The sequence below is a fragment of the Taudactylus pleione genome, unplaced genomic scaffold (genome assembly GCF_031769625.1).
Source record: "Taudactylus pleione unplaced genomic scaffold, aTauple2 ptg000053l, whole genome shotgun sequence".
NCBI classification, from domain to species: domain Eukaryota; kingdom Metazoa; phylum Chordata; class Amphibia; order Anura; family Myobatrachidae; genus Taudactylus; species Taudactylus pleione.
This window is the reverse complement of record NW_028284455.1, coordinates 2,732,173-2,754,713: the sequence shown is the minus strand read 5'-3', so window position 1 is coordinate 2,754,713 and position 22,541 is coordinate 2,732,173. Positions and strand designations below refer to the sequence as shown.

At 43.0% G+C, this 22,541-nt stretch overlaps 1 protein-coding gene and 1 long non-coding RNA gene across 4 annotated transcripts in view; one reads left to right on the top strand and one right to left on the bottom strand.

Annotated features, from left to right (window-relative positions):
- CREM (cAMP responsive element modulator) overlaps positions 1 to 370 on the bottom strand; it is a 91,433-nt gene extending 91,063 nt beyond the window's left edge. For both annotated transcript variants that reach the window (XM_088462699.1, XM_088462702.1), the window contains exon 1: positions 66 to 370. The gene's annotated coding sequence lies outside the window, so the exon portion shown is untranslated. The remainder of the gene's footprint in view (positions 1 to 65) is intronic.
- LOC148535249 (uncharacterized) lies at positions 271 to 18,942 on the top strand. 2 transcript variants are annotated; one of them, XR_015875604.1, is made up of 4 exons: positions 271 to 503; positions 7,857 to 7,925; positions 13,599 to 13,745; positions 17,886 to 18,942. It is a non-coding gene; the product is annotated as an uncharacterized LOC148535249 (long non-coding RNA). The 2 variants fall into 2 exon arrangements; XR_015875605.1 differs by lacking the exon at positions 7,857 to 7,925.
- The last annotated feature ends 3,599 nt before the right edge of the window (positions 18,943 to 22,541 follow it).

Sequence of the window (22,541 nt, the reverse complement as noted above, 5' to 3'; positions counted from 1 at the left end):
TGGCGGAGTAGGGGCTAAGTGATGGCGGCCCTGGTCCGCCTCCTGTGCGTGTGTGAGGGACTTACCAAGGCTGTCAGCAGCGGTGCTCACGTAGCCGGCTCGTCACAGGCAGCAGGCGGAGAGGACAGGCCTAAGCCCAGGCTGTGCAGCTGGCACGTAACCGGACGCGTCACCCGGAGGGAGGGAAGGCTACGCCCGAACTGTTACCACAGCGATGGGGGGGAGGGGAAAAGGGGCGAGGCTGAGCCTCGGTCCTGCCGCCTACGCTGCTGCAATTTCCTCTGTCACCGGGTCACGCACAGGCAGGGGAAGGGGTCTGGACTTCGTTCCCCTCAAGCTGCAGCGAGAGATTCTTCGTGTGGTCCCCGGTCTGGGCCTCGGGCGGACTGAGCGCCGTCATGTAACGGTCTCGCCTCGGGCCCGGTTTGAATAGCGCATGATGAGTCATCACCCCTTGTAGTAGCCCCGGTCACCGTCAGTGGCTGTTACGTCGCAGGCAGCCGGTAGCGTATCCCCTCACCCTGTATACTGCACCCCTCACCCTGTATACTGCACCCCTCACCTTGTATACTGCACCCCTCACCCTTACACTGCACCTCTCACCCTGTATACTGCACCCCTCACCCTGTATACTGCACCCCTCACCCTTTACACTGCACCTCTCACCCTTTACACTGCATGCCTAACCCTTTACACTGCACCTCTCACCCTGTATACTGCACCCCTAACCATTTACACTGCACCTCTCAGCCTTTACACTGCCTTATGGTGTTTTTATGTAGTTATTTATCTCGTAATAGAAACAGACCTGTTAATAACTCATCTGTCCTCTTTCCTGGCTGATATGATCGGTAAATCATACCACATTTGGGGCTGTCATTCTGCTTACTAAAGAAGCTGACATCTGGCTCATTTAGGAAAACAGGAGTAGAACATTCTGACACCAGTATAACCACATGAACCAGCTTTGTTAGGGATGAGTTTAGATCCAGTCACACCTTCTGTGACCTATACCATGGGGAGACACAAATGTGCATAAGGGTCTCAGTCTAAAATGGATGCATGACAGATATTGGCATACTACGCATGCGCCAAAGTAGGAAATCATCAACTACGCATGCACCAGATCAGGCATATGCACACGGATGGAGAACGCTAGTGCGTACAGATTGACGGACCACACTTTCCATGAAATGGGCAGTAACTGGGTGGCGACCATGCGATCCCACGAACTGTTCTCTTATTGCAGTGTCATGGGCATGTCAGCCAGCTGCCTTGCTTGATCGTAGTGTGTGGACGAAACTTGGACGCCTGTTTCAGACGGATCTTTTGCACCCGGCATGTGGTGTTGGTGGATGTAAAATCAGTGGCCGGAATAAGCTTCCAAACGCGGATGCACAGATTTTCAGCATATATGGGAAGAGTCTCACGTAAAGACATTAGTAGCCTGCTGTGGATGTACAGATCAGAGGGCCTGATTCAGACCCGCTCGCGAGCGGGTAGATGTTTGGCCACTGCGCATGCCGGAGCCGGCTCCAACATGTGCGAGACCCGGCTAGTGACGGGCGCTCTGGGTCTCACACCGTTTTGGAGGCGGGCGGGGGATGGCTGGCCAAACTGGCATTCCCATCGGAACGCCTGCCGTTTGGGGGCGGCCCCACTGACTGGGACTTGCGGGTGTACGAGACCCTACCGCAAGGGTCTTGTCGCAAGCCGCGATGGTCGAGACCATTGCGACCATCACCTGACCACTCGCAATAGCTGTGGGTGGTCACCCACAGCTATGCGAGCGGCCCGGAGGCCGCACCAAAAAAAAAAAAAAACGCCCTGATTCAGAGCATCCGGCTCTGAATCAGGCCTAGTGGCTGCAGATGTGTGCAACTCAGAATCAGGCCCTAAATCTTACAACCTTACCATGAACGGATTTTGATATTCAGAGGCTCATTTATTATTGTATATTTGCGGTTTAATCCCCGAAAATACCAGTTTTCGAGGGTTAACTGCAAATATTAAGTTTCCCCCAGATGTATGACAGTTTGGACCACAGCAGATATCCGAAACCTACTGCGATCCCTCCAGTCCTGCTGGCAGCCGCTTCCCCCATAGACTTCTATGGGGGATGTGATGCTGCCAAGTTTCCCAACTTCTGGAATGCAATGCATTCTGAAGATTGGCCCCCGCAGCTAATGCCATCTCAAGGTGGTGTTAGCTGCTACATGTCGCATAATAAGCTGAGAGAGGGTTCTCCCTGAAACCCTCCCTGGCAATGGCAGCCGCGCATGTGTAGTAATCATGATTGCACAGTAGCCATTGCAGCTCTCCAGGCACATCGCAAGGACGGACTCCTTTCTGAACCCCTGTCCCTGCGTGTACTGATTGATACATTCTGATGCTATGATCGTATTTTGCAATGCGATCATGGGAAGTAATGTCATGCCAAGATCGCACTGCAAATGCTATCATTAATAAACTGTCCCTTTAATAGTAATATCAGCTAAACAGGACAGGCTAATCAGACACCTTACAATTTACTACAGCAAATTTCAAAAGAATGCTGAATGCTTACAAACAGAATACATGAAATACCATTGCTGTATGATTATACTGATTTTATAGGTAATCTATTGGGACCAGTCATCTAACATAGAAATACCATTGCTGTATGATTATACTGATTTTATAGGTATTTTGTTATTATTATCTGCAAAAACCAGAGTGACTTAAGGTCTTGCAATTTAACTATTTTTTAACTCCTAGATACATGGGATGCTGTTTAGGGTCTGTTTGTTTGTATTAGAATTTTATGACTTGTATCTGGTGTGGGTGAGGTTATTGGGGGTTGGGGTGTAATCAGTGACTACACATGTATGCTTCACTATATACTCAGTAGGTTTCAGGCTGCAGGCCTGTTTAAGGTTGCCTACAGTAGGTTTTTATTTCAAAGTGTTTTTTTTCTAAGTGAATTATATGCACAGCATAATTTAAAGAGTTAAACAGGAGGACAACATTTAGAAAATAACTCTTTACAACTTAAACAGGATCTTATGAGTTTCTTGATATCCTGCAACTCAGCCACCAGCTTTCATTATAACCTGAACACACCTTATGCCAACAGTCTGCTTCAGCATTGCAAGCAACTACCAGGTGGATTGCGGCATTTTAATTTTTGGATGTATGTTTTTTGACCCTACACTGTTTATTATTCCTATACCACTGTCAAATTATCTCTACACCACTGTAGTATCTACCATTTTTAAACACTTTCTCAACTATAGGAATGTGTTATCCTTAATTTAGGGCTGTCATTTAGAAACCGCTGCAAAACCGCCACCAAACCCCCGGGGTTTAGAACAGAATAGATTCCGCCTCCAAACCTTTGGGGTTTAGAACCCGCCGCTTAGTAAATTTTGCCTTAGGTATAATTTCAATAGCTACATTACTCAGCAATAGAATAAACACTACATTGTAGCAGTTACTGAAAATAAAATAGACCAGTGATTGAGGAAACTGAGCAATAATTATTAGCTAATGAATAATATTTCTTCTCAGTCATAACTACATTAATTCCTTTTTTAATAATTATATGGGAGATAAATTATACACAGATACATTTAATCCTTTGGTGTCAACACACCAGTTTTGACTCACTTTCATAAGATCCTTATAAGTCCCTTTTGAAAGAAAGATCTTAAAGAATTATACAATTTAGTTTTAATAATTTGTATCTACATCTGTCTTGATTTTGGGTGGATACAAATGCCTCCTATAAAGTAACACACTTTTTTTTCTTTTTGAGTTATTGTGCTTTAGTGTTGAGCAGTACCCCCCCCCTGCCTGAAGTGATTAGTTATATACGTATAGAGAAAGAGTACATAACGTGTATATGTGTTGGAATGTAGTTATGAGAGTCGCCGGACTCAATACCGACATCCGAATCCCGACAAGGGACTTAAGATAAGCGTCAAAATACCGACGCCTATCTTCAACCCGACACCGAAGGACGCCAGTCCGAACGAGGTAAGTCCGGGGCGCCCTTGCCATTAGCCACGGGGGGGGGGGGGGGGGTTGGGTTTAGGGAGCGTAGCAGGGTTAATTTCTTTGGGGGGGAGGGTTAGGCACCCCTGGTGGGAGGTTAGGGTCAGGCACCCCCTCGGGAGGGTTAGGTTTAGGGTGCGGTAAGGGGGGGTTAGGGTTAGGCACCCTCGGGGGGAGGTTAGTGTTAGGCACCAGAGTACTTACCTGCCCTGTTGGGATCTTCTCTCTTCGGGCTGCCGTCGTCGGGATATGAACTGGCGGCTGGACTTCATACCCATTCCTATGTGTTTGTGTGTTATATACATTAACAAGAAGATCCACTCTGACTGTGCAATCATATATTTTTATTGAAACACTAGCAACCCACATCGGCTTTGCACAGGAGCAATTTTTAATTTACAGCGATAGTCTTTTTTTTTTTTTTTTTTTTTTAACAGGTCTTATAAGATTGCCTTGTAGACGACATCAATCATTTTTCCTCCTGACGTCAACACGAAAAGATTTAGTTTTGGCATGACATGCAAAAAGGCCACTTTGAGTTGTCCATGAGAAAACCAGTCTCCATTTAGGTCAAATCCAGCCACGTTAAGTGTCTATCCCTGTGCTTTATTTATTGTCATGTCAAAGCAGACTCTTACCGGGAATTGGACTTGTTTGATTAAAGAACTTTTTTCACATAAATTAAGTAGGGACGGTTAAAAAAAAGGACAAACTGAATCAGTAAAAAGGGCCTACATAAATTTGGAAAACCTGGATAATGCGTATTAATCTCTACATGGTATAAAATAAAGTCCATCGTTGTGATAATATCTTTAATGGTTTAGGCAGAGCAAGCTAATGCTGGCCATACACCCACACGTTTTCGGGCCAATTGGCCATTTTTCAACGAGTAGTACGATGGATCGTGTGGAAATTGTGTATTTTTTTAGTAGGATACGATCCGATGCGTGCTTCCGCAGCTCCTAAAACGGATCGTATAATCAGATGTGCAGCCCATATGGTCCATTGTATCGTGTGCAGATCGTATCATGTATTTTGTGCATGTGATGCTTCGTGTGTCCATTCATGTCATTTCAAAGACTTTTTCCTGATGAGCGCATGAGGCGTACAACAGATCGTGTGAAAAGAAAAACAACAAATATGCCTCCAGGACTGCCAGGGAGCTTTGCGGGGTCGTGAGCTGAATCTTATCTGATGCTGGTCACGCAGGTGTATGGCCAGCATAAGAAAGTGCTTGGACATGTGTTTTTTTCATTGGCTTGCGTCACTAAAATCGTCACTGCTCGGCTCCACTTTGTCATACATTAATGTTTCATACACATAAATCTTCCTCGACAAATGCTATATAGATTAGTGATAACTGCATCAAAATCCATCCAGTGATTGTTGAGATTAGCCCGAACAAATAGACAGCTACCAGGAAGTTTTTTATACTATGTACTAGCAACCCACCTCACCTTTGCACAGGAGCAATTTAATCTCGCAAAAGACCCCTGCATCTCATAGGAACCTATGCGATGTCATCATGGATAAGAGATATGTATTGCAGCTACCGTTAGCATGATCAACAGCATGTCCCCAGGTTTGGTACCCGTGCATATTTTCGCAGACTCCATCCGCACCCCTCCCTAGCTCCCGCACATGTTGATGAGCAATGTTCTCTTTGCACAATGGGCCTGAACTCAGATCCCCGATGTTTGGGAATCTGTGCAGGAGCCAGACCAGTTCTGTGTATGCGCAGAACAGTTTTGTGAGGCCACATGGAGACTGGCAGTGATTGACAGCTGCTGGTGTTTGTGGGCGGGGAGGGGACTGCAGTGGCCTCCGTTTCCCAAAACGGAGGCTTGTCGCCGTCGTTGAGGGGGAGGGAAGACACCAGGATTTCTGTCAGCTGACGGAGATTTCCTGGCCTACTTACTCTAATCTGCATCGGCCGGCTGCGGGACCCCATGGGTCACGCAGCCGGCTGATGGTCTGCAGAGTATCCAATGCAGCTCGGATACGTAATGCAGCAGGAGGTGTGCTGCCTCCTGCTGTATTACCATAATTGCAAGGATCGCAATTGCAAAGCTGCCACTCCCGGAAAATGGGGCGGGAACGCCGGCCACCCCGCACCAACCCTTGAAATGCCTTTGCCTTTAAATCAGACAGAGGTATTCAAGTGCTTGCGTACGCCTTAGAAGGACCCATACTCCACACTCGCAGAATGGGTCATGCGCAGATTCACAATATCTTAAATAATTTTTAAGAATGCACTTCTGCTTCAATAACGTACCTGGTGCAATAGTATTTTACCTGTAGCTGAGAAGAAAGGATCAGTCCCACAAAACATCAATGCAGAGCTACATGGATCCACTCTAAATTCAAATAAAAACACATGGATCTTGCCAGAATTACGCTAAATTCACCCTAATCTACACTAAATTCACACAAACTGATCAAAACTCCTGGCTCAAAAATACAAATTTAGTGGTAAATTTACTAAGATTCGAGTTTGATCGAGTTAGCATTATCTGGAAAGTTTGGGCATTTTTTTTCCACTCGCAAATATACGAATATCAAACCTGGGTGGAGAGATCTCCTTTGCTAAGGGAAATTTTAGGAGAGTTAACAAACTCTTTACTTTACCATCGACCAAACTCGAGTAACTTTTCACTAGTGAAGATAGGATTCGGGATTTTACCAAGATGACAGTTTCTAAACTCTCATGAGAACGGACAAAGGCCCTCATTCAGAGCCGTACGCTCTGAGCAGAGCGCACGCTCTGAATGAGGGCCGCCCTCCATAAAAATGGTCACCACCCACAGCCTATACGAGCGTGCAGTTTGATGGCCGCGATGGTCGTGACCATCGCGACCATCGAAACTGCGAGCCGGAGCCTGCGGTTGAGGTTTTCAACCGCAAGCTCCGGAGTGATTTTGGCTCTATCAGAGCCAAAATCACTCCCACTGACATCACTAGTGATGTCAGTGGGCCGGCTTCTGACGGGAGGCGTTCCCTTGGGAACGCCCCCATCAGGGAGGCACGCCCACCAAAGGGGGCGTGCTGTCAATCAACATCGACAGCACGCCCCCTTTGATCAGACACAACGAGCAAAGGACTTTCCTTGCTCGTCGCGTCTGGCGCATGCGCACGACGGAGCTCCCTCCGTCGTGCGCATGCTCAGTGCAGAACATCGGCCCACTTGCGAGCAGACAGCCGCTCGCGAGTGGGTCTGAATCAGGGCCAAAGCTCCTGTAAAAATTTGTGAAATCAATTCACCTGCCTGTGAGCTGCGAGTTCAGCAGAAACTTACACAGATCAGTGTAATCTATTTATGTTTCAGCCTGTTGTAAATGAAGGGTTAATGTTTAAACAAAATTATGTAGTGTCCCCCCCAAAAGCATAACCAGCCACGGACTGCTCAGCCAGCCCTGGTCCCTAAAATCACGGGGGAAAAAACGTGTAGGGTTCCCCCCATAATTTAGGAACCAGCACCTGGCTGCTAGGCCAGTCCTGGTTTTAAATATAGGGGGAGAAAAATGCATAGGGGTCCCCCTATATTTACCCAGTGATAGGGTCTCCTGGCTGTGGCATTACACCCCGGTCGGTTTTAAATATAGGGGGAACCCTACGCATTTAATTTCTCCCTATATTTAGAACCAGGACTGGCCCTGCTGCCAAGTGCTGTTTAATAAATTACGGAGGAACCCTAAACTCCCCCAAACCCCCGTAATTTTAGGAACCAGGACTGGCTGAGCAGTCCGGGGCTGTTTATGCTTTTATTTGGGGGGGGGGGGGTGCTGCATCATTTTTACAAATATTTGACCCTTTTTTTACAGGTATATCACTGATAAGTGCAGGCTGCTTGGTCGGAAGAGTTAGGCAGAGAGAAGACACTGCAATCTTGGGTGAGTAATCTCCTTCAAATCTTGCTACTCGGGGGAAGAAATCTCGATCTACTTCACCATCGGAAAACTCTCAGCTTAACTCACTTTTTAGTAAATTTCAGGAGCCTCAAATCACCCAAGTTTCAGCGATGCTAATCGAGATGAAAAAAAAAAAACTTGATCAGACTTGACTCTTGGTAAATTTACCCCTCTGTGTGATTTGGCAAGATCCAGGTGTGTTTTTGTGAGTTTAGTGTGTATTCAGTGTAGAAATGACTTTTTGTTTGGATTTAGTATAAATCCGACTTCATCCAAAACCAATTTTAGTTGTGTAATTTTGATTGTTAATTGTTTTAAGTGCACACAAAGTGATGTCTGGTTAACTTGATTTAAAATAGCCAACGTGTGTGATGATATTCCTCCATGTGCTCCATAACTGGTACAGGATTCCATGGAAGTTACATTCTTTTACACATAGATTTGCCTGATTTTGCACAGTCTGATCAGTAGGCAGACTGTAAAATCAGTGACATAATCCATCTGTTAGAAAATGAAAGCCCCAATGTGTACATGCACATATACACTTGATCTTAGCCAAAAGGCTGAAAAGTACAATAATATGTAAATGAGAATTCTTGATGATCATACCAAAACGTCCCATATTGACTCAAGTATCCAACATTTTTCTTAGCCCTCGCTTATCCTTTTTTTTCCAAGTTTGAAAATGTTGCCTATGTGTACGTTGTACCTACATGACAATGGCATTTCCAGGGCTGCTGACAGCACTGCCGAGTATCGATACTGGGAGGGGGCATGGCCAACTTGGGTAGGTGCGGCCAGACTCCTTCCTCACAAAAGAATAGGCTTGCCTAAAATACTGCATCCGGTTACAGGGGAAGTGGGGGAGGAGGGGTGGGGGGGAGTTGCAAGACCCGGGCATCCTCCGGGGCCCTCAACAAGTACCTGCTCCCCCCTCTCGGCACCCCTGGGCATTTCATCAGGAAAAAGTAAATGTGCCCTTTCGTTCCTGGACGTTATAATGTAAGAAATTGTATGTAGTGCTGTTATTTCTTACTGCTAACATGGCAGTCTGTCTATTAAAGTAAATATGTGTTAAAAGTACATACAGCATAACAACTAGATCTTCTCATGCAAGAATCAAGTGAACTGTGTACATGACAAAAAGTAAATATTTTGGGGGTTTGACCAAAAAAAAGTGTGATGGAGAATCACAGTGTATTCTCCTGTGTAAAGGTTAAAACATTTTTATTACTTGCAATTAATAATCTTAATAAAGTAATGAAGGGTTGCATACCCTCCCGATTCGGGCGGGAGCCTCCCGATAAACGGGTGCAGCTCCCGCCCCCCCGGGAAGGCAGGCAAGCCTCCCACCTGCCGCTGATCCCCCGTCTCCCCCCGCCAGTAGCTGTTAAACCCCCGCAGCGGGGGGGGCGCTGACGCGATTCGTGCCATTTTGGCCCCGCCCCCTGCTTCACAATGCCTGTTTTTTCAGCATTGTGTAGCGGGGGCGGGGCCAAAATGATGCAATTGCGTGGCCCCGCCCCCTGCCACCCCCCTGGCAAACTGCCTTCAGCCCGCCCACGCCCCCTTTTACCAGCCACGCCCCCTGTTCTGCCGATCTGGCTGCTCCCTCCCAGAAGGAGCAGCCAGATAGTCGGCAAATATGAAATAATGTTAATATAACAATAAAATCTAATTGTTCACAATTGGCATCAATGATTTATCAAATTCTAACAGCACCGAATCTTACTCACATATAACTGGGTTGGGCACGGGATGCCATTGCTCAGGATCCCGGTGGTCAGAATCCCGATGCCGACAGGGTTAGAATACCAACACCTGCAGGTAAGTATCCTACCTCTCCCCGTAGCCTAAACCTAACAATCCCCTCCTGCAGCCAACCCTCCCCTCCTGCAGCCTACCCCTCCCCTCCTGCAGCCTAACCCTAACTCTCCCCTTCCGCAGCCTAACCCTCCCCTCCTGCAGCCTAACTCTCCCCTCCTGCAGCCTAACCCTCCCCTCACGCAGCCTAACCTAACCGCCCCCCCACAGCCTAACATAACTGCCCCCCCACATCCTAATCCTTCCCTTCCGCAGCCTAACCCTCCCCACTGCAGCCTAACCCCTAAACCTAACCCTAATACTTACAGTCAGGATGACAGCGATCGAGATGCTAGTGCTGGCATCCCGACTGCTAGGATGCTAAACTACATCCCTTTCGTAGGATACAAGACTCCCAAAACAATACCCTAACGGATTTAAACAGTAACATGCTTGCTTTTGTAAGTCAATTATTAGCCCGCATACCTGAGATACAGGCTAGTTCGCCCATAACCAGCTGTAACAAAACAAGGACTTAAGGTGGGTACACACCTAACAGATATATCTGCAGATCGTCTGATCTGCATATTTATCTGCAGATGATGGTTGTTCATACACACTGAACAACTATCATCTGCCATCTGGCCGTGGGTCCCGCTGACCGGGGGTCGTGTAACGCCCCCCCGACCCCGCACACTCTGTAGCAAGTGTACGGATGGTCGGCTGACCGTCCGTACACAGAGCATGATATGCAGATATATCCGCCATCGGTCATGCTGCACAGCCAACGCAATATGTCTGTGTACGTTCACAGACATCATCTGTACACACTAGCGGACGCAACCACGATATATATAGGCCATTCAATTGAATGGCCAATATATCGGCCAGTGTGCACCCAGCATTAGTCATACTTATCCTGTCCAACGTTGCTTCATTAAGTTGGGTCACTCCTTCCCTGAGTGCTGTTACTACATTCCTGAGGGTCATGGGTGCAGCTATGTAGACTCTGATCAGGTGGATTCTAATATCCAGTCTCTACCTGTCTGCTGCGTTCACATGACCTCCTCCTAACCCTTGCAAGAGTATGCTATTTAAGACTGCACCTGCTATTAGTACATTGTCGGAACAATGTGGTTCATTACCTCTTTGCGTGCTCACTCACTAGTGCGTATGTGCTACCTCCAAACCTGTGCTACTGTCTGCTGGACTCCTGGACCGCTGCTTCTTCACCTGCTCTGCAATCCTGTGCTATGACCAGAATCCAGTCTACACCTTACCAGCCTGTGTTCAAGCCTCCAGTCCATTTCCAGTCCGGTATAAGCCTCCGGTCCTATACCGGTTCTCTTATTGCTATAACCGTTCTGGTTCAAGCCTCTGGTTCCACTCCAGCTCCATTGCTTTCACCGGCAGGAGCGTAGAGAGCCCGGCCGGGCCCAGGTGAAGGGGGGCGGGAGGCATGGCCACGCCCCCTTGAACTAAAGAAAAAACTTTTGCAGCACGCGTGCTTTGAAGAGGGGCGGTGTGAGCCTCAGCCTGGCGCAAAGCCAGAGGGCGCGATCAGTGTGATTGCTCCCCCCCACAGGCATAGGAGACTGCTGTGGCTGCTGCTCAGCAGCCGCAAGTAGTCTCCCACTGCAGTCCAGCACACACTGTATGCTGAGCTGCTGTGTGGGTGGGAGGAGTGAGGAAGGGAGAGCGGTGCCGCGCCCCTTTAGCAAGCCCGGGTCCGGGTAAATAGCACCAGCTCCCCCCCCTCTCGGCACCCCTGTTCACTGGTACTAGTCGGTTCAAGCCTCCGGTTCAAGTCCGGCTCAATTACTTTCACCGGTCCTCGTCCAGTTCAAGCCTCTGGTTCAACTCCGGCTCTGTTGCTGTCACCTCCAGTCCCAATCCTGTTCTACCCTCCGATTCCATTCCAGTCCTATTACTGCAACCTCTGGTCCCAATCTGGTTGCAGTCCGGGCCAAGCCTGTTTGTTACCTTTTGGTTTCAATAGCATAAATAGCTTCAGGCGCTTAATGGGGTGTAATGTAGAATGTATCTTTAAAAGGTTACAACTCCACGCAGCTGTTCTATTAGGTAGCAAACCCAAAAAGGAAAAACACTAGTAACATGATAATTACTAGGTTATCACTAGGTAATACTTTTTGGTTCCAGCCTACGCAGTAGTCCGAAGTCTCCTGGGCGTACCATAGACTTTCCTAGTGCTTCTATTGCCAAGTCTTCAGAATACAGTGATCCTGACTTCAAGCAAGTTCTCTGAGTACAACTTTCCTGCTTATTGCAGCTTTAATTGGACATTTCCTACACTGCACTTCAGATTACTTTGCTTCTATGCAATTGTATTGCCTATTCTCAGCATTGCAGCTCCTGATCAATAATTGAGACCCTCTACTCACCATACCATTGGTACCATGATAGATGGTTTTTGCCCCGAAAGTCCTCTCCTTGAGTGTTAGGGCTTGTGCCTGGTCTGTGCATCAGTGTTCACTCCATTTCCTGGGGACTGGATCTAGATTCCACTTTGAGGTATAGGCTCCTTTAACCCAGCTTTGGTAATCAGTCTGCAGCATCTGTTAACAGATTCCAGACAGGCTACTGACTACCTGTAGTACTCGCTGCTCTGTCCCCTGAGTTTTCACATACTAGTTTCGGACCCTTATCCATGTATTCAGGGTAAGGGGTTGAGTTCCACTCAATTGGTTTCAGGAACAGATTGGGAGCTTTTCAGATTTCACTGACCTCTCTGAAGGCATCAGGCATTTATCACATGGGCCACACCCAAGAGTATACTCCTGATTCAACCACCACAATTCCACAATGACTTGACAGCCCAGTCCAAGGGTCTTGCCGCAGAAATGAAAACTCTAAACGTGACACCAGAAACTCCACACACTACCTTACCCCCAACACCACCACCCAAATGTGGACTTTGCACAAGAGGAAGATATGGATGCAAAAGCCCTGGAGGACCGCCTCCTACTCAGCCTCCTCAAACAAGATAGCAAAAAATTCTCTAAATTTTTTCAAACAATTTTCAAACTTCTGCTCCCTATTTATAGATATGGTAATGCTTTAAGTATGTATGACATTCCCAAAACTATTTTCACGCATTTCACTCATTAAAATAACTGTGGAAGGGGAGGTTATTTCTTAATAACAGTAGTACAACACTACATTATGGGCCACTCACTAGAAATAGTAGTTGTATGACAGTAGTGCTTTATTTAATAATAGAATCCTTTAAGGGTGGTTAGATTTTTAACACAGCTATATTTGCAAATTATGCACGATAACTTTGTTAATATTGTTTATGTATAATGTTACATATCACAAGTTAGTTAACTTGGATTAAAAACAATATTTGCATTGCAAAATGAGCCAGGAGAGCAATCTACAACACTCATTATTATTTGTTTTGCATCATACACCACTTGCATATTCATATTTTATTATTGCTGGTATTCAATTCATTTTAGAAAATAACTTTTTTGGGCATAATGGCAAATTTCATCAACAAAGAAAAGGAACTGCGATGGGCACTCATTTTGCCCCATTGTATGCTAATATTTTCATGGGATAGTGGGAAGACCAGGTAATTTGGTCAAATACTATATTTGCCGCTAACATATTACCAGATAGCACCGTTTTATAGATGTTTTATTTATATAGGATGTAATGAAGATTATTTAAATATATTTTGTACAGAGATAAATTTTAATTCTTATAATATTAACTTGACTTTTAATGTTAGGTTGAAAGTAAGTTTTTAGACTTTTATATGTTGATCATAATAATTTAAAATAAATTTTTTTTACTAACCAATGGATATTAATTCCTATATCACAGTGGGAAGTAACCATCACCCATTATATAGATGCTCCAATAGAGGAAAAGATAAAGGTTGATACGGAGGAGCTATTAAAACCTAAAGAAGATTGATACAAAATACATCACTCTTCCTTTCATTACAATGTTTCAGGCCAGCTGTAGTGGGTAAGTTCCAGATGACCTTTGGGAGACTGATATGTTACAAACAAGTAAGCTTTTGTTCCAGTCTTAATAAGGCAGAGCCAGTATAATGGCTTTTTACATAAGGCAAACAGTTCAGGAACAATAAATCAGCTTACATGAGACAGCACTTCAAATGAGCAGAGTATTCCTTCATAGTCAGGGTTAAGATTGTCCAGCATAGAGACAGCTGCTAAAGGTGCAACCTCTCCCTCACATTCCCCCTGACTAAATCAACTAACCAGGTTTTTATGCCTTAGCTGATCTTAGTTAAGGTAAGAGTTTTGATCCCTCCCTGGCTACAGGAGGCTAACTATTTCCTCACATCGGATATATGAACCATTGGGGGTGGTGCCCTTGTCTATTTAAGAGACCACTACTAGAGATTTATCTGTGGTTTGAGATTTTGTGCAAAGTTTATACTGTTTGTCTATATTTGTCTACTTTATGGTGTTTTGTGGGCGTTCATCTTAAATAACCTTCTGCAGCATTTTTTAATTCTTTGAAGTGCTCAGATTGTTAATTACTATTTTCATTGTATATTTTCTTACCCTTACAATCTATGCTGCATCATGTTGGGGTATCTTTATCAAGGAAGATTATTGTTAAATTCGGTTTTCCAATCAGGAGATATACAAAAAAATTTGGATCATTCATTATCAGAAGAAAATCTTGATTTTAATATGAACAAATTAGAACCAATTTTATATAAAGAAAGTAGAATATGGTGGGAAACCACCACTTTAGAAAAATATGGGGCGAAGGAATGATACCAAAGGGTCTAAAAATTAAAAAAAACATCAGCAGGTAATAATAAAAGTAAGGAATTCTATTTAAAATGGGATAAGATTTTAGAAGAATGCTCGTTTGCTCTCATTAATCTCATTATACAAGAGAGAAAGAGAAATTTAGGTGATATAGAGGAAAAACTCACCAGGTTAACAACATTAGTACAACCATTTAGAGAATGGGAAGAGTATCAGAATTTAGAAAAAAAGATGAAAGAGAGGATAGTAAGAAAAGAAAAGGAAATCATTCTAAGAAAACAGAAAACATTTCTGAGGGATAAAAATTATGAAAAAAATAGGGAAGATTACCCAAGAGATTTTGGTTCTAATAATTCATTTTCAGAAAGTATGTATATACAAGAAGGGGATACTAGCACCCCTTGTGGTTGTGTAAATGTAGAAGCACCCCCACTTAGAAAGAGTAAAAAAACTCTATCATCATTTGATTGGCAATGCAAAGACAAAAGGGTAAAAGAAAGATTCATTCCAAGCAGGGAACCCAGATATAATGAAACAAAAAGATATAATAATACAAATAGAGACAGGAGACCATTTTAAACAAAAAACAATGAGAGACACTACAGAACACCTTGCATCAGTGATCAGTATATAATTAAAGATGAATGGCACTCTGACCATTATCATCCAGATAAGGGAAATACAACAAATAGATTCAGGATCCTGAATGACAGGGATTTTTTAGACAGCAGTTGGAAAAGGAACAGATATTTCTGAATCAAGACAAAATAAAAAGAAAAATAACCGAAAAAGGAGATCCAGGGGAAAAGGAACTAAAAAAAGTTTAAAAACCATGGAAACTCCACCCGAAAGGGACAATACAGTTCAAACAAAGATATACAATTTAAGTACATAGAACCTTTCACAAGAAGAAAATTCAGCACTCCAGAAGGGATAAAAATTTGCCCCTACATTTAAATTAAATAAATTTAAAATTAATGTGGACCTGCAAAAATTCGTAAGAAAAATATCCCTGAAGAAATGTTTCCTTAATCAAAAAGGAATAGAAAGTAACAGGAGAGAGATATTCAAACCCAAATCAAATTTCAATCCTACATACAATCGAGGATGTTTTATGAAAGCTTCCAGAAAGCCATTTGTGAAGAATTGGATGAAATGAAACCTACATGGAATAAAATTAAAAATAATATGAATAGAAAAGAAAGGGAAGCAATTAAGAACATTGAAAATAATGAGACGATTACAATTAAACCAGCAGACAAAGGGGGGTATCGTCATTATGGAAACTAATAAATATGAAAAATTAATTCTGCATCAATTAAATGACAAAACTACATATAAACCATTAAAAACAAATCCTAGTGACCGGATTGAGAAGGACTTAATTAAACTTTTGGATAGATACATAGAAGATAATACCATCACAGAAAATGAAGTCAAGTATATAATTAAAGATAATCCTTCCTTCCCGGTTTTTTATGTACTGCCAAAAATTGACAAATGTTTAGATGACCCCCCGGGGAGACCCATAGTGGTGGGTACAGATTCTGTGACCTCCAATCTGTCACATTTTATGGATTATCATCTACAACCTGAGGTTAATAAATTAAGATCATACATAAAAGACACTACAGATATTCTCACCAAAATTAAAGACCTAGAATGGGAGGACAACTACATTTTAGTAACAGCAGATGTAGTAGTCTTTACACTATAATTGAACACACAAAGGAGGTAGAAGCCACACAATTCTTTTTAAATTAAGTGATTTTAGGAAGAGAAAAACTGATATTTATCCTGGACAGTATTTACTTTATTTCAAATAATAACTTTTTTTGGCACAATGGGGCTTTTTAAGAACAAAAACGGGGGACCGTGATGGGAACTCGCTTTGCCCCCTCGTATGCCAATTTGTACATGGGCTTGTGGGAAGAAAACACATATGGACAAATAATGAATATGGAGACAACATCAAATTATGGTTAGATTTATAGATGATATCATTTTTATTTGGAAAGGGGAAGAAGATGAATTAAAAAAATTCTGTGACAAATTATACCAAAATGATTTTAACATTCAACTTTTATTTAATAATAGTAAAACAAATTGTTTTCCTGGATCTCATTATATATCACTAAAACTATACCAAACCCACAGATAGTAATGCATACATCAATATGAAAAGCAATCATCACCCTGTTTGGCTATATACCAAAAGGCCAAATAAGGAGTATAAGATGAAATTGCACAGAAAAATATGTTTTCTCCCAACAAGCAGAGGTCTTAAGAAATTTATGGCTAAAGGATATTCCAGTAAAGAGTTAGACATCCCCATCAAAGAAATGGAAGAGGTTGACAGGGAATCACCGTTACAATCTAAAACAAAAAATATGGATGAAAAGAATGAAAAATAGCTTTTATTACCACTTTTAATGGACAATATAGATTAGTGGAGAAACTGATAAGGAAATATTGGTACCTTTTACAAAAAGACCCTGTTTTAAAAGCAATAATTCCAGACAAACCTTTTTTTATAAATAAAAGAGCAATTTAAAAAACTAACTGGTAAAAAGTGCAGTCCCGTTGAAAAAGACCAATAGAATAAAATCAAAAGGGTTCTACTGATGTGGGTTCTGTCAAATGTGTAAAATCCATACAAAGCAACCGAATAAATTAGAACAGTATAGCTCTAGACATACAGGAGCTACATATGATATCACACAATTTCTTACATGCAATAGTGTAAATTGCATATATTTAATTGAATGCAAATGTGGTCTTCAATACATAGGATGCACCACTCGTTCCTTGAAAGAAAGATGGTCAGCGCACGTGAGGAATATTAAAAAGGGTTTCAATAAACACTCTGTGTCCCATCACTTTAAGGAACACAACAACAGCTCTATCAATGGGGTACATAGAGTAATGGGTATAAAAATAGTATAGAAACATTGGAGGAAAAACAAAGATAGACAACAATTTAGCACAAACAGAAATTAAAATGATCCACGAAATAGGAACCCTTCACCCTAAGGGAATGAATATGGAATTTGAGCTTAAGTGGTTTTTATAAGGGCTTTTAGAAAGATTTTTTTATGAAGGTTTTTATAAAGGTTTTATAAGGGTTCTTATCATTTTTATGATACACGGTCTATAGACACAAGGTCAGTCTTCTCTCCCATGATTCTCGTTTATCACTGTAATTAATTTTATAGAACAAAGGTTTTATAACTTTTACATTCATATATATGTATTATTTATCTTATGTACTATGTATGCACTTTATTATTATGTAATTGTGCTTCCCCATAGAGTCCGATCTGTTTGTCATTAACATAGTAATCATTTACATTCCTAGGTGGAATACAAATGACACCAGTCTTATGGAAACCAATGGGACCGGATGAAAACTGCACACTTAAAAATGTGTCAGTTTCCGGAGAGTAAGAGACACCAGATAAATGGAGCAATAGAAACTAAGTGGAGCTCCCGTAAGGTGACCACTCCCTAAGACAAGGTTGGGTTACATGCGTTCCACGGAAATAGTGCCATGGAATGCAAGAAACTTCTGATTACCATGGCAACATATGGCTTTCAGCGGAGATTGCCGGAGGTCTGTGTGTTCCATGAGGATGCCGCGGTGGAACGCTATGAACTCAGAGCACCTCCGGCTACTACAGTCATAGGATAGCTTCTGGCGGAGAACGCCGGAAGTGTATGCGTTCCACGTAGACGGCGTGGTGGAACGCACCAAAGTGAGAAGCCTTGGAGTACCCAGGACTTCCGGCTAGTATGGTCAGATGACAACTTCCGGCGGAAGTTGCCGGAAGTGTGTGCATTCCACACGGATAGCGAGGTGGAATGCATGTGAATATTAACCTCTAACTTACACTATGAACAACAGAAAGACAGGGACACCCAAAGGAAATCCAACCATATTTTACAAAGAAAGTCTAAATGTTTTATGTATGAAGTAAGCTGTTATTCTCATTAACCCTGCCTAATCTTGTTGACCAATGAAATTGTAGGAGGGGGGATTTAATAAGAGCATATGGTCTAGCCCACTACACCTTGACAAAGGCTTTTCTAAGCTGAAACGCATTGGTGGACTTGTGAGGGGAACTGATCCAGACCAAGGCACACCGGGTGGATTCTTGAACCCAGGAGGTACTCGGTGACTGTTACATATTATGCTTGATGGTATTGTTATACACCTATATGTCTGGTACGCAACCTCACAATTATCTTTTATACTATTAGATTTTCACTCCAATAAAACTTTATCACACTATTGTGACTCTCTCTTGTTTTCCTTTTTATTTGAGGAACAAGAGGCATCCCAGTGTGTATGAAGAGGATAAAGTGACAGTTTTGTTGTTTTGGGTGGACCGTTATATTTTTAAGAAGAGGACCTACACATGTACTTGTTTATCTTGAAGTAATCAATTGACTTTCCTAACGTTGAATATAGGAACCATTGAGGGTGGCACCCTTGTCTTTTTAAGAGACCACTACTAGAGATTTATCCCCGGTTTGAGATTTTGCGCAAGGTTTATCCCGTTTGTCTATATTTGTCTACTCTATGGTGTTTTGTGGGTGTATACCTTAAATAACCTTCTGCAGCATTTTTTCATTCTTTGAAGCGCTCAGACTGTAAATTACTATTTTCATTTCCTCAGAATGTGGGAGAGACCCACTCTGTCACATAGCTCCCAGTTAAAGGGTGAGCCTAAATCGCCCACAGTGGAAGCTCGACTCTTCAGCCCAGTTCGGGACAAAAAATCCGTATTCATATGTAGATGTCCTGGTCTGTGCTGGACTTCAAAAGAAAAATGCTGGAGAGTCAGGTACTACTTTTTCAGTCTTGTGTTAGAATCTTTCATGTACTGCAACCATTTTAACTGTGCATGATCAGTAACCACAGTAAACCTGGCCCCACAAAGATAATATTCTCAATGACTCAAGAGCCCATTTTAAAAAGAGACATTCTTTTTCTATTACAAAATACATAGTTTCTCATGGGAACAACTTTCTACTAAGATATAGAATAGGTTGTTCAATGCCATCAAACTCCTGACACAAAACTGCCCCCAAGCCCACATCAGAGGCGTCCATTTGTATGACAAAAGGCTTGGTAAAATCTGGATACTTTAAAACTGGGCCTTTACATAAAAGATGTTTAATTTTCGTGAATGCAGACTGACAGTCCCTAGACCACTCAAGTTTGTTTGGGGCAGAAGTTTTCAAATGATCTGTTAAGGGAGATGCTAAGGTAGACAATTGAGGCAAAACTTCCTGTAATAGCCTGTCAAATCTAAGAAGAACCTTAACTCTTTCTTGGTAGTCAGAACTTGGGCATCAACTAGTGCCTGTACCTCAATTGCCACTAACTTCAACATTTATTGTGCTTTCTTGATTACCTGCGCTTCTTTTTCTCTTGGAAGCCTATAGAGACTTTGTCAAACTACCACCCCAGGTGGGGTTACAATGTCATGTAAGACTAAATTGGTCCTCCATGGTTTATCAGAAAAAAAAACATGAGAATTCTGTAACAAGGTTCCCCAAGGAAGGCTTCAGCTTTTCTGAATCCAAAGGTTCAGGGGTTGAGAGACTCCATAGGACTGGGGAATCTGTGGACCAAGGTCACTATGGCAAATTACCATGGTCTACAACAAGCACCTCTTGATCCTTCCACACTTTCAATAGGTTAACATGGTAGATCTGCCTGCCTCTACAGGAATCCGGTTGAGAGACTTCATAATTTACTTTGCCAACCTTTCTAATTACTTCAAATGGCCCATGCCACTTTGCTAGTAATTTGCTTTACTGAGTAGGTAACAACAAAAGGACTTTATCCCCATTTGAAAAAACTTGAGTATGACCAATTGACCTAGTAGGTCTATGCGATTACGCATCTGGACCACATATTGAAGGATGTTCTTCCGATGGTTGTTCTTCCCATGCTTCCCCTAGAAGGTTGAGAACACCACACAGCTTCCTCCCATAAAGAAGCTCATAAGGGGCAAAGCCAGTAGAAGCCTTGGGCACTTCCCTGGTTGCAAATAAAAAGTAGGGTAGAAGCTCATCCCACCTTTATTCTGTCTCTATAAACTTTTTTAACATAGACTATAGTGTATGGTTAAATCTTTTGACTAAGCCATTCGTTTGGAGATGATATACTGAGATTCTGACAGATTAAATTTTCAACAACTTTACAATTTTAACACTCCCTGCATTAATTTGGGCATAAAGTTTGTCCATTGGTTGGTAAGAATTTCTTTAGGTAATTCAACCCTGGAAAAAAGCTCTTATAACTTAGTCGCTACCTGTTTGGCTGTAGCAACCCTTAAGGAAATGCCTCCGGATAACGGGTGGCCATGTCAACCACAACTAAAATTAATTTATAGCCTTTAGCAGGTGATTCAATTGGACCCACTAAATCAACCCCTATTTATTCAAATGGGACCCCTAGAATTGGAAGAGGGATCATTGGGGCAGGAGATTGTCAGTTTACTGTTGTCTTTTGACACTCTGAACAAGCCGCACTATGCATCGCTCTGCCAAGCCCTACGTCCACCTGCTTTTGGCAAGTACACAGAGATTTAGAGATCCAATATGGGCAAACAACAATCCAATAGGAACCATTACAGCCATTCAGCCTTTCCCAAATGAATCCTCCACTTATTGGGTCTATGTACTAAGCCTTGAAGAAATAAAGTGGACAGAGTTAGGTATCAACCAATCAGCTCCTAACTGTCACTTCACAGGCTGTTTGAAAAATGACAGTTAGGTGCTGATTGGTTGGTATTTCATCTACGTCCATTTTATCTCTCACCAAGGCTTAGTGCATAGGGGGTTATTCAGCTGCAAATGCAGTGATAGGATTCCTGATCCGTACTGTGCCTGTGCATACTGATGTATGAAGCAGCCAGTCTCCCCTACGAATAGTATGAAGACTGCAGGAGCCAGGGAGGAGCAGAGGTGACAATGAAGAGAGCATGCATTGGAGGAGGAGCAGAGGTCAGGGGGATGGATCAGAGAGGTGAGGCCCAGTATGTGCACAGAAGGATCTGCACCCCATGTTAATGGTATGCAGCACTTTTGGCACAATGTTGCCCCCATTCCCAAAGTAATAGACTTCCGTCTATTAATATCACTCTGTAAGAAAAAAGTGCAGATGGTTCCATTCTGGTGCCAGCACCAGCCACTGGTGCCTGGAGCAGCTGCTCCACTAGCTTTGCAAATGCTACGCCCCTGAGTTTAGTAGCATCTTAGATGGTTTCAAACTTGGGACCATTCAGGGGGTGAATATGTAGAAATCCCAGTATTTTATTAACTTCCATTCTTTGAAGCGAGGTCTTTCCATTGTGGACAGGTATGGAAGAGAAATCCCAGCTATGCCACACTTTGGGGTTGTGAAGAGTTCCTGTAACCAGAGGCATCACAAGGGAGATGAGGACCACACCCGGATGTTACCCTTCAAGGCTTGTGACACCAACATTTAGAGTTATGGTAGACTTACCTGGATAACTCCTTTTCTTTGTGGTCCATAGGGTCCACAGGGATACCATGGGGGATATTTTAGTTGGAAGACCAGGCACTAGTAAAAGTTTCTGCTCCCAGAATGCCCCGGGTCCTTCCCCATATATACCCTGTCCCTAGCCATAGAACTTCAGTTTACTTAACAAGCCTCAAGGCAGGAGAATGAAAAAGGAGAAGGAAGAATGATTGTACACCAGAGACACTCTTACAAAAGATGAGGGAATCTGTGACAGAAAGAATATAACGCAATGAAGTCAGGTGTATCAAGGTGGGTGGACCCTATGGACCTCAAAGAAAAGAAGTTATCTAGGTAAGTCTACCATAACTCTAATTTTCTACTTCAGGGTCCATAGGGATCCACAGCGATACCATGGAGATGTCCTAAAGCAGTTCCCCTAGGGTGGGAGACACTCCTGAGCAGAAAGGAGAACTCGTCACCAAAAGAAAGCATCCTGAGAGGCAAAAATATCAA